Source organism: Pelodiscus sinensis, chromosome 13, assembly GCF_049634645.1.
Source record: "Pelodiscus sinensis isolate JC-2024 chromosome 13, ASM4963464v1, whole genome shotgun sequence".
Taxonomy (NCBI): domain Eukaryota; kingdom Metazoa; phylum Chordata; order Testudines; family Trionychidae; genus Pelodiscus; species Pelodiscus sinensis.
The window spans coordinates 31,393,302-31,405,832 of record NC_134723.1 but is presented as its reverse complement, the minus strand read 5'-3'; the positions used below and the strand labels follow the sequence as shown (position 1 = coordinate 31,405,832).

The window sequence follows — 12,531 nt, the reverse complement described above, 5'->3', positions numbered from 1 at the left end:
GAACGTATTGCCATATTCTGGTTTACTGTATCAACAACTGTTCTCAAACATCTGAGCTACGTCTACACTGGCATGATTTTCTGGAAATGCTTTTAACGGAAAAGTTTTACAATGTGTATTCGCTGAAGATAAGGTCACAATTACAAAATAGCATGTAGATATACAGATTCACATTATAGTTGAGATCAAATACTTGTTTATTTAAACCTGTAAATAGAAACTATTCAAGCATTTGACATTTTAAGAACATTTTCTCCCTTTTTTGCGTATGTACAATTACATGAACATGGGATACACTACATAGTCAAATATAATCAGGAGTGTAAATTTCATCACCATCTTAATGATATAGTGATTTCTATCACTATTAGTTTAAACTATCAGTAGAAATAATGCAGCTCATTGTGCATAGCTTGCATGTCATAGAGAACTGAACATGAACTTACTCTTTTCTGAGGACTAATGCAGAAATACTATACTGCTATGCTAAAATATGTACATGTCTCATCAGAAGCCATCATATATTATGATATTCAGACATTTATGTTTGATACTTGTAATAATGCATTGTTATTATTTACTTGATAATGCAAACTGGAGAAGTTAACCGCTGAATGCTAAGCAGATGTTAACAAAAACTGCTAGTTAGCGTCTGTGGTTACTGCAACATCATTTAAACAACGCTGCATTTCTGAATCCTAAACTTGTGTTGTTTTGTTATGCTTATAAGCAGCACACAGGATCTTTTTAGATTCTGGAGCATTGGTGTGGACCGATAGAGCCCCATGCCTTTCTATACGTGATCAAGCTGGTTGGCTGCCAGAAAGATCTGGACTCTGGACTGGTAACTATAACATCGATTGGTGGGACAGTGTGTTTGTGTCTGTCTATGTGAGCATATGCTAGCTGCTTTCATATCGTATTATTAATAAATGCAACGTATTGCCTTTTCCCCTAAAAAGATTCCTTGCGCGTCTTATAACCATAACATTTTTGTTCTAAAAATTAATTGGATGTTAAAAAAACCCACATCTTTTCTCAAGTCTGATGTTTCCCCCAGTTTTAGTCATTTTAAGCCTCTTGCTGCCAAAAACTGGGAGTGGACAATAGGGAATGCATCACTCTATGATTGTCTACTTTGTTCATTTCCTCTGAAGCTCCTAGCAAAGGTTCTTTTCCCTATTGGAAAACAAGCAAGGTGGATCACATGTCTGATCCAGACTTTCTTATTTTCTTATGTTATATTGAGACACGTATTGCATGGTGTTTCTTAGCTGTTTTCCCCTACTGCACATTCACTACAAAGGCTGGGCACATTTATAGTTCTATTTTGTTTCACACAGAAATCTTATTATTAATATTACCTTTATGTTTCATCAGCTATGTTGGTTTGGATGTTTGCAGGCATTTGAATTTCTCCTTGACTAGATTGTGTGATATGTCACGATTTTTAAGAAGTTCCATCTTCACTGTAAGTATAATGAAAGTATTCAGACTTTTATCAAAGAGCAAGCAGGGTAACCCAACAGCAATGAACCCAAAGAAGATTAATTTACCTGAGCTTGCTTGAAGGCAAAAAATTTTGCCTAACTCTGACAGGTAACAACTGTTTATAACAAGTTCATTATTAGAATTAACAAGGTCAATCTTCATATAAAGTTGAAGTTAACTTGGCCAATTTTAGCTCCTGTTTATTATAGCAGGAATCATTAATTCAAAAGAATTTACTGTAAAATACTAATCAGGATACAAAGTTAAGTCTGTTAAAACACTGAATTTGCAGCTGAAAGATATGTGCTAATGCTAAGACGACTACCCTGGACAGCAACCTAAACTATGTGCTACTATACTTGGAAGTTTGCCACTCATGAGATAATACTAAATGCTACTCTCATATGCTGGGCAACTTCGTTACATTTATCAAATTTCGTTTAAGCATCTGCATGATTAAATGGCTCAATTCAAAGTTACTAAACATTGCTTTGGGCCTGACATTTCATTTGAGCTATGCTGGTAGATAAGAAAGAACAGTGGCAAGTGTTACTGGGGCAGCAGCTAAAAAAGTGGAGAAGAGCAGTGTGTGCTAGCTCTAGTCTCTGAGCTTAAGCCCTTTCAAGAACAAACAAGTCTGAGTTCTGTGGGAAGAAGAGATGGGGGAATGATGAGAATTCCAGAAGCTAATGCTGGGAAACCAACTCAACTTGAAATATTGCTTCAAATCGCATTGATACACCCTGTGAACATTCACTCTGTCACAAATAGGAACTGCAGATTTGCACTGTGCTAGGCACTGTACAAAACTCGAACAAGGAGATTGGAAGCTCTCATGAAGAAAGACTCTATGCGTTAGATTCAAACATATGGATGAACTAAAGGAAACAATGGATAACTATCATGGTCAGCATGACAATTAATAGGCATGACACACCAGCTGCTTAACAATGATCACATTTTCACATGTATTATGACTGAAGAGAGTTTTAAGGAGGTGCCTTAGAGGTTATTTACAGAGGGTACATTACACTTAAAAGCCTCAGCTGGCCCACAGCCAGATCCAAAATGTCTACACCACAATTAAACAGCTCCTTAGCCTGAGCTATAAGTCAGTGGGCACAGACCGGCTATGAGTATCTAACTGCAACGCATATATATCCACCATCTCTCTTCTATGTATTGGAGATGGCATAAGAGAAAGGCCCAACTTGCTTTTCCAGAAGTTTAATATCTGAGTGACAAATACTGGCAACAATGGTGGAGTGGATTTAGGAATTGCATAAGTAGATGTAGATAAGAGAATATAAGAAATGATAGTCAAGGCATGAATAGACATGATGGACCTTTAAGGAGAAGACAAGCAACATGTGTTTGATGAGGTTGAGAAGAGGGAACCTGTTGGAGGGTTACAGTGTGACTGAAGTCAGAAGCAAGAAAAATGATATCTGAAAAAAAGTGTTTTTAAGGGTGATAAGTAGAGTTAATCAGAATTTGTCAACATTGAAAAGGAGATGGTTCAAGTAATCAAGATGTGAGTAGATGAGGACCAGAGTGGTTTTATTTATGTGGATCGAGAGGAAAGGTGGGATCCAGCCTTACACATGAAAAAGAGACAAGATTTAGACGGTGCCTGCATGTGAGCAATTAGAAAGAGGGACAGGTTGAAAATGATCCTTATGTTGCAGGCCAGAGTAACAGGGAGAATGGTGGAATTATCCACAGCGATAGAGAACTATGTGGAGTGGGAAAAGAAAAGAGGGCTTGAAATATTAGAACAGGGTAAGAGACCAATTTTGGCCATATTGAGCTTCAGATGAAAATGGGGCATCCATGAGAGATCAGATAATCCAAAATGTTAGTATGGGCAGAAACAGGGTTAGGGTTTGGGTTAGGGAACTGTGGCCAATGGGAGATGAGGGGGCAGTACCAGCAGAAAGGCAGTGTGCAGGCCACAAGGGCTTGTTGGTCCCTGCCAGGAGCAGCGTGGGACCTGAGCATGCAGGAAGCCTGCCGTAGACTTGCTGCACCACCAACCGGGAGCTACCAGCAGTAAGACCTGCATGGCAGAGGGCAACATGCCAACCCACAGTCTCTTTCCTTAGCCAGCCTCCCACCCATCCTACTGCACCCCAAGGCCTAGGCCTGAGCCCCGACCCATAGCCAGCACTCCACACCCCCTTCTGCATCCCAACTCCCTGTCTAGCCTGAACCCCTTCCAGAGTCAGCATCCCATGCCCCTTAATGCACTCTGAATGCTCTACTGCACTTCAATTCCCGCTGCATCTCTGACCTCCTTTCAGAGCCAGCACTCCACACACACCCCTTCACCCCAGTCCTCTGCCCCAGCCTAGTGAAAGTGAGTGAGGGAGAGAGGGGAGATGGAGTGAGAAAAGCAGAGCTTTGGGGGAAGGGACAGGGTAAATTTTGGGTTTCATTTAAATTCAGAAAGTGATCTGACACATAAAAAGGTTGGAGAACACTTACCTAAGTCATAAGCATAGATATAACAATTGAGCTTGTGTTTCAAAATTAGATTGCCCAGGGACAAGGTGTGCAAAGGGCCAAAGACAGAATCTTGCGAAACCCCCCACACAAAGTTGGGAATGAGAGAAAGAGTGCATCAAAAGAGTAACTAGAAAGAAAGGTGATTCAGGAGAGTCCTGAATCAAAGACCAAGGAAGGACAAGATTTCAAGAAGAGAATGGTTAGTGGTGTTAAAAGAGGCCAACAAAAAGGATGGGAGTATTGGTTTTCACTTTTTCACCTAGAGAATAATTTTTCATGAGGGAATCACTCAATGTACCCACACCGATGTCACACTATTACCAGTCATTGAAATGTCTTCTTATACTTCTTTCAATTAAAGGGTAATTATATACTTCAGCAACTCCCTAAAATTACAAATCTAAATGCAGTATTAATTATGAAGTTCTACCATCTCATTCTTCAAACAATTAACAAAACATTGCCATTTATGATACTTTTTGGAAACAATACAAGCCAAAATTATGTTAGCTCATACAAAACTCCAATATGAGTCATAGGCCAATTCTAGGTAATAGGGAATACAGAGGTGCAAAAAAACCCACCAAAAGTGAACATGATGTGGAAAACTTCCATCAAGATTCTTATCCCCCAACCCAAGCCCTACAGGAAGGCTGCTTTTAAATGTCCTGTCAAGAGAAGAGCCCATGAGGAATCTAACTCAGTAGTGACAGTTCTACATTCACCCACTCAGATTGTTCATACTCAAGGTGAAATAAATAAGTGAGGGTTCAGGGCACTACTAATTAAAATATGATAATACAATAAAAATGGGTTTTCAGTGTATATTCTTGCATATTTTGGTACTATGGTATTTGGTTACCATAGGCAACAAGAATATGGTTTTATGATGGTGAACATCAGGCTCCAAACTTCAAAGAAAACTACAGTCTGACTTTGGGGACTGAATTGGCTTTGTTGAGTGAAAGCGAAGTTACTCACCTCAGTGCAGTAACTGTCGTTCTTTGAGATGGCGTCCCCGTGGGTGCTCCACTATGGGTGCTGGGTTTGCCCCGGCGCCGCAGATGGAGGCTTGTTAAAAGCAGTATCCGGCTGGACCGCGCATGCACCGCGGGGCATGCGGCGTTTGTGCTCTTTTTCTTGGCATGCAGTCCGGCCCCCCGCCAGGTCCTTGAGATTGCCTTGGAATCTGTAAGACACAAGAGAAAAGTGGACTCCGAAGTAGGGAGAAGAGTGGGTAGTGGAGCACTCGCGGGTCGTTCTCGAAGAACGACAGTTACTGCACCGAGGTGAGTAACTTCGCTTTTTTCTTCAAGGATGTTCCCGCAAGTGCTCCACTATGGGTGACTGCGTAGCAGTGTTTGCCAGAACGGAAGGAGGGCAGGAAGAGCCCCTATTTATCCGCTGTGCAGAGCACCACAGTTGCCACTGCCCCGTTGAAACGAATGCCCAGAGATAAAAAGTAATGTTTGGCAAAGGTTTCATGTAACAACCAGGTGGCCATCCTACAAATGTCCTTGAGGGAGACCCCTTTAAGAAAGGCTGTTGAAGCCGCCATGGCCCTAGTGGAGTGGGCACGTGGTTGGGCAGGTAGGGGTAAGCGTTTCGCTGTGTAAGATTGCATTATGCATGAGATTATAAGATTTGAAATCCTCTGGGAAGATAATGGTTGTCCTTTCGAGAGGGAGATGAATAGGTGGTCCGTACGTCCAAAGGGTCTAGTGTGGTCTATATAGAAAGCTAAGGCCCTTCGGGCATCCAGCGAGTATAGAGCCATTTCCCGTGGTGAGGAATGGGGCTACGGGGAAAAAACTGGTAGGGTTACTGGTTCATTGACATGAAAACGAGACACGATTTTTGGGATGAATTTCGGGTGCAGTCTCAGTACTACCCCATCCTTTCGAAATATTGTATATGGTGGCGTGGCCATAATGGCCGAAAGCTTGCCCACCCTGTGTGCCGATGTTATAGCAAGTAAGAAAATCGTTTTCATAGTCCGGAGGTGTAAGGATACAGTTGCCAAAGGCTCGAATGGTGGCCTCATTAGGGCCTCAAAGAGTATATCCAGGTTCCACATCGGCGGGACTGCGTCCCGTGGCGGGCTGTTGCTGGTGAGGCCCTTGAGCAATCTCTTCGTGGTGGGGTGGGCGAAGATGGAAACGCTGACCACCGGTGGTATGAAGGCTGAAATTGCCGCCAAGTATACCCTGATGGAAGGTAATGCAAGTCCTGTCTCTTTTAGGTGCATTACGTAGTCAAGCACCAGAGGAATAGAAGGCCGTTCCGGATGGTGGTGTTACATGGAGCACCAGGAGGTGAATCTACGCCACTTATTAAGGTAAGTTTTCCTTGGGGTTTGTCGTCTACTGTGTATGAGGACGTGCTGCACTGGTGCCAAACAGAGGGATTCAAATGCATTCAACCAGTTAAGAACCATGCTGTGAGGTTCAGGGTGTGTATCTGGAGGTGTTCCAGGCGTCCTCGGTTCCGGGTGACAAGGTTCGGAAGGGCCGGGAGGTGAATCGGTTCATATGCAGACAGACAGTGGAGGAAGGGGAACCAGTGCTGGCGTGGCCAATCTGGTGCTATGAGGATGAGCCTCGCCCTGTCTGCCCTCACCTTCTGAAGAACTTTTGGGATCAACGGTATGAGAGGGAAGGCATAGAGAAGGGTTCCGTGCCAGCTGATGAGACAGGTGTCCCCCAGGGATGCATGGCCGAGGCCCGCCCTGGTACAGTACTTGTGGAATTTCGCATTGCAGGAGGTTGCGAAGAGATCTACTCGGGGAGTCCCCCCAGTGTCTGAAGAGCTTGAGTAGGATTCCCTCATGCATTTTCCACTTGTGTTTCACGTCGAAGTGCCTGCTTAGAAAGTCTGCGGTCACGTTTGTGGTGCCAGGTAAGTAAGATGCCGTAGGTGTTATTGCATGGCGAATGCACCAATTCCAGAAGCGGATAGCTTCCGTGAATAAGGAATGGGAGCGAGCGCTGCTCTGGCAATTCACGTAATACATGGCCATGACGTTGACCACCTCACTGTGGTGTTCTGGATGTGGTTGAGGAAGCATTTTCAGGCATTGAAGATGGCATGTAGTTCTAAGAGGTTTATATGTAGTCGTGCTTCTCGTGGGGACCATTGGCCCTGCGCTAAGAGACACCCCATGTGTGCTCCCCATCCTATCAGAGACGCGTCTGTCATAATTTGGTGGAGGGGTTGTTGTTGATGGAAAGGTACCCCTGATAAGAGATTCTTGCGGCTGGTCCACCACAGGAGTGATCGTGTAACGAAGGGTGAAGGCACTACTGACCTGTGGAAGTCATATCTGGTGTGGTTGTAGACAAGTGTCAGCCAGTATTGAAGGGTGCGAAAGTGTAGTCTGGCGTATTTGACCACGTGTGTTGTAGCGGCCATATGGCCCATCAGTCTCAGGCATGTTATGAGTGAGACGGTGGGACTGACGGTAATGGTATGGATGAGATCCTGGATGGTCTGAAATCTTTGCAGAGGTAGAAAGGCTCTGCCTGCCAGTGAGTCCAGGCAGGCCCCTATGAACTTGAGGTTCTGGGTAGGGTGCAAAACGGACTTTTGCTCGTTGAGGAGGAGTCCGAGTGACTGGAAGGTCCGCCAGGTGAGTTGAATCATATGAGAGACCTCGAGTGCAGAAGGACCCTTGAGCAGGCAATCGTCCAGATACGGGATTATGACTACTCCTTGCCGTCGGAGGAAGGCCACGACTACCGCTAGCACCTTTGAAAATACCCTGGGGGCTGAGGATAGGAAGGACCTTGTATTGGAAGTGATCCTTTCCAACGACAAATTGTAAGAACCTTCTGTGGGCTGGATGGATAGGGACGTGAAAGTAGGCATCCTGGAGGTTTACGGTGGCAAACCAGTCTTGTTGATCCAATATGGGAATTATGTCAGCTTAGGTGATCATTTTGAATCGTTGTTTCCGCAGGAATTTGTTCAGACAGCGGAGGTCTAGGATGGAACGCCAACCTCCGGACCGTTTCTGGGTGAGGAAATAATGTGAGTAGAAGCCCCTGTTTTTGAACTTGTTTGGGACTGATCCTATGGCACCCAGGGAAAGAAGGCGGTCAACTTCTGCTTGTAGGAGGATCTGGTGAGAAGGGTCCCTGAAAAGGGATAGGGTGGGAGGAGTGATGGATGGAATGGAGGTGAAGGGAATGGGGTAACCCGTTTAGAACAATTTCCAGTACCCATCTGTCTGTGGTGATTTTAGCCCATTGGTGGAAGAAGGGCCTCAACCAGTGGTGAAAGAGTTGGGTAGGACGATCCGTGGTGCTGCCTGTGACTGTTTGTTCACCCACGACCAAGGCATCAAACTTGCTGTTTGTTGTTGGGAGCCATGTTTGCCTTGCCATTTACCTTGCGGCGGTGCTGGGGCCTCTGGCATGAGCGTTGGTTATCGAAACTCCTCTGTTGCTGGTGTTGATGCTGCCATTGGTGGCTAACGTAAGAGTAGTTGTATCTACATTGGTATGGTGTGTACCAGTGCCTCCTGAAGGGGGGTGCATACAACCCCAGTGTTTGCAGGGTTGTTTGGGAGTCCTTAGGGTGTAGGATCATGTCCATATTTTCCGCAAAAAGCTTGTCTTTGTCAAAAGGTAAGTCTTCGAATTTGCTCTGAAGCTGCTTAGAGACCCCTGCCGGTTGAAGGTACGAGGCTCTCTGCATAACGATGGCAGTAGCGGTAGAGCGTGCAGCGGTGTCAGCGACATCCATAGCCATTTGGAGGGACGTTCTGGCCAATGTATAGCCCTCTTGGATAACTGACTTCAAAATGGATTTGAGTATGGCAAGTGATCCGTGAGAGGGGTCAAGCGTGAAAAATATCGAAGGTGTGGTTTGACAGGTGTGACGAATAATTGGCGATTCTCAGGAGCAGCGTTGCCGATGTGTAGATCCTCCTGCCTTAGGAGGTCTAACCTCTTCATCTCCTTGTTGGAGCCCTGTTGTTTGAAGTGCAGGGCCTTAGCCCTCTGTTGGGCTGATCAATGACTAAGGAGTTTGGTTGGGGTTGGACAAAGAGGAATTCCATGCCCTTTGGAGGCACGAAATATTTTTTGTTGGCCCTTTTGTTCGAAGGTAGAGCAGACGCTGGAGTGAGTCATATTTCGTCGGCAATTTCCAGGATGCCCTCATCGAGGGGAATGGCCAGGCATGACCTGTGCTGCGGCTGGAGGTTCCTAAAGAGTTTATGCTGCTTGTCCGTGAGTTCCTGCAACGGTATTTCCTGGCTGATGGCTACTTGTCTGAACAACTCCTGAAACTAACGGAGGTCATCAGGTGGGGAGACCTCGCCTGGAGTGAGTGCTTCGTCTGGCAGAGAGGAATGAGTTGGAGAAACCCCAGTTGGCTGGTCTGCAAAGGGAATGTGCTCCGGTTCAGATGGAAGCTGAGAAGGCAAAGCCATCTGCTCTAGAGGGGTGAGAGGAGCCAGAGTTGGGGAGAGCCTGGATGAAGCATAGTCATATGTAGATCGTGAGCGATAAGAGTACCTGCTGCAAGAGTCTTGGGAGTAACGGTCATCACGATGATATAGACCGTCACGTGGTGAGTATCTGTCTGGATAGTGAGAATGTGAGTGATATCGAGGGTAGCGTGGAGAGTATGGTGAGCGAGAGCAGTTGTATGATGCCCTGGAAGAAGCAGGAAAGATGGAGGGCTGTCTGTAGTGGTGTCTTTGGTGAGAGGGTCAAGCAGCTAGGAATGGAGATGGGAGTCTGGAGGAGGAAGGAGGAGACCTGCGGCAGCTCTCGTGGTAGCATGGGGAGCGCAATGCTGGAGGAGATGGTGACGGTAACGGGGAGAAGAGGAGAGAGCAAGAGTGGCTCCGGGGCAGTGAAAGCAGAGGAGCAGGGCTCAGCGCTCTGGCTTGGGAGACACGCTGAAGCGCTAGTCCATGCCACGCTCCCTGGTGCTGGCAAATCAGGCACCGCAGCAGCTGGTGGAGGTCAGGCGCATCGGTGCCAAGAGCTCCGGCACCGTGCGGTGATTTTGGAGGTGGTGAGGGTGTCGGCGCTGTCACCGGCGGGTCCAAGGGAGCCCTCATTGGTGGCTCAGGGGTCAGTGCCGGTGGCATGGATGCAGGCTGAGCAGGTGGTGCCTCTGATGCTGCGGTCTGTACTGGCACCTGTGGCCATTTGGACCTGTGATGCGCTAAGTCTGTGGAATGCGGCTTTATAACGCTGGACGTTTCCGGTCCGTCCCCCTGGCTCTCTCTGCCATGTAAGGCGGCAGGCAAAGATCTGGTAGGGGAGAGCCTGGTTTTCTTCTGGTTGGCGGTAGTGGGGGATGAAGCCTGTCACTTAGACGGCTGTTCCCTGGTAGCAGTGTGCTGCAACTGCAGGGCTTTATTAAAGAGAAGCAACCGAAGACGCCTCTCCCTGTCCTTCCTAGCCCTGGAGGTACGTTTGCAGCAATGAGCACATTTCTGGGGAACGTAAACTTCACCCAGACACTTTATGCAGTTGGAGTGGCCATCGGAGGCTGGCACTGCCTCCCGGCAAGAGCTGCATTTCTTAAAGCCGGTCGACATGGCAGGTTTGAACCGGTGGTCAGATTGTTCAGCCTGTAAATCAGGGCTAAAGGGGTTCTTTGTTATAACCAGGGAGCAAAAGTCTATTTCTGAGCTTTTCCTCTTCTTAAGTAAAGGTGATTTTTTTTGAATGAGCAACTATATACAAAGACGAACCGGGGAAACAGCTGTGAGGGATTGGAGAAGGGTAACAGCTGCCGTGTTAATTTTTTTTTCTTTTTATCTTTCTTTTTTGAAGAATTAACGGGGCGGAGTGGTAAGGGAAGAAAAGGTAAGGCAGAAGTATGTACAATGGAAGGCTAGAGCAAAGCTAGTCTCCAAGAGGTTGAAGTAAAGAGTGCGGTTCCAAGCGTCTGCAGCCTGAGGCAGTCTTGAGGAACTGGTGGAGGGCCAGACTGTGCACCAAGAAAAAGAGCATGAATGCCGTGAGCCCCGCGATGCATGTGCAGTCCAGCCGGATACTGCTTTTGACAAGCCTCCATCTGCGGCGCCGAGGCAAACCCAGCACCCATAGTGGAGCACCCATGGGGACATCCTCGAAGAATAGTAAATATCAGGGTATGATGAAGATATGCTACAAAAAAGTAGTACTTTTGTACATTTGTGTACTTGTATCTATTCAGAGATTGAAGTCAGAAGGGACCATTGTAGTAATTTAATTTGACCTCTTGTATAACACAGGCCATATGACTTCCCAGAATTAATTCCAGGTATAACTAAAGCATTCTTTTTTAAAAAGTCCAAGCGTGATTTAAAGTTCCCAGACCAGACAACCACTGGTATAAGTCAGCATCGCTCCAATGACTTTCATTAATGCCAATTTACATCAGATGAGGATCTTGTCCAGCCATGTTTTAATAGGGGGAGAGGAGCATGAACTCTCCATTACATTTCTCTTAGATTTTCTGAAAAACAGTTTAGAATGAATCTGAGAAAATGCTCATGTATGAAAAGATCTGCAGAAACATAAAGCCCTTGAGCCTTTAGATTCCACTTCTTTTGTTTGGAGATTTCCTGACCTTCAGGGTGAATTCTGTTGGACAATGTTAAGTTCTTGCAGAACAGATGGAAAGTTACAACATGTCTGTAGTACACTGAAGCATTCCATACACAAGCCTCTTATTTAATTTCTGTGTATCTGATGAAAGTCTTTCCCAGAAGGAATGTTTTATCCATTTTATTTTCTGGGTGTGCTCCTTGCCCTTCCATGCCAGAAAGACAGTACAGGCAGTCCCCGGGTTACGTACAAAATAGGGACTGTATGTTTGTTCTTAAGTTGACTTTGTATGTAAGTCGGAAATGGTACATATTGTAGGGGAAACTCTAGCCAAACATTTCTCCAGAGCTCAGTTTTATTCTCCCACACCTCACTTCCCTCAGTCCTTTATTCTCAAGCTGAGGTGTCTGCTGAGAAAAGCCGCTCCGCGTCTCCCTGGTCTGCGGGGGGGGGGGGGGGGGGGCGCTAGCTTTGCGTCTCCCTGGTCTACTGGGGGGAAGCAGCTAGTGCGGGGTTGCCTCACCCCGTTTGTAAGTAGGGATCCAATGTAAGTCGGATCCATGTAACCCGGGGACTGCCTGTAGTAATAATATAGCAGTTAGGTATATTTCTTATGCAGTTACTACTGTCTAGAATAAGATGGAAATAAAAACTAAGGTTTTACTTCAATCTTCTGATTGTCTAACAGACTTGTTAGGGATGACTTGACTTTATGGCAAAAAGAAGTGAACTGTATCCAAGCTTGTTAATTAATAGACTCCCCAGATAAATTCCTTCTAACTGATCTGCCTGATTACTAAATATCTCTGCTTCAAGGCAACAGATGGCTTAAGTTCCTTCAAAATTAAAAAAGTCCAGAACTCCTTATGCTTCAATGGACTAAATTTAATCAGACTCTTCTATGTTACTATGAAAATTATCAATGAGTTTTTAAAAGTATCAAAACAGCAATGGATATCAACAGCTGATGCTT

General features: G+C 45.7%; 1 protein-coding gene across 4 annotated transcripts in view; it reads right to left on the bottom strand.

Moving 5' to 3' along the window:
- Window positions 1–12,531, bottom strand: part of TENM1 (teneurin transmembrane protein 1) — a 1,699,828-nt gene that overhangs the window by 557,770 nt on the left and 1,129,527 nt on the right. For 2 of the 4 annotated variants that reach the window (XM_075940969.1, XM_075940972.1), the window contains one exon: window positions 1,365–1,469. The exons of the other annotated variants lie outside the window; for them this stretch is intronic. The gene's annotated coding sequence lies outside the window, so the exon portion shown is untranslated. The remainder of the gene's footprint in view (window positions 1–1,364; window positions 1,470–12,531) is intronic. 4 annotated transcript variants of the gene reach the window in all.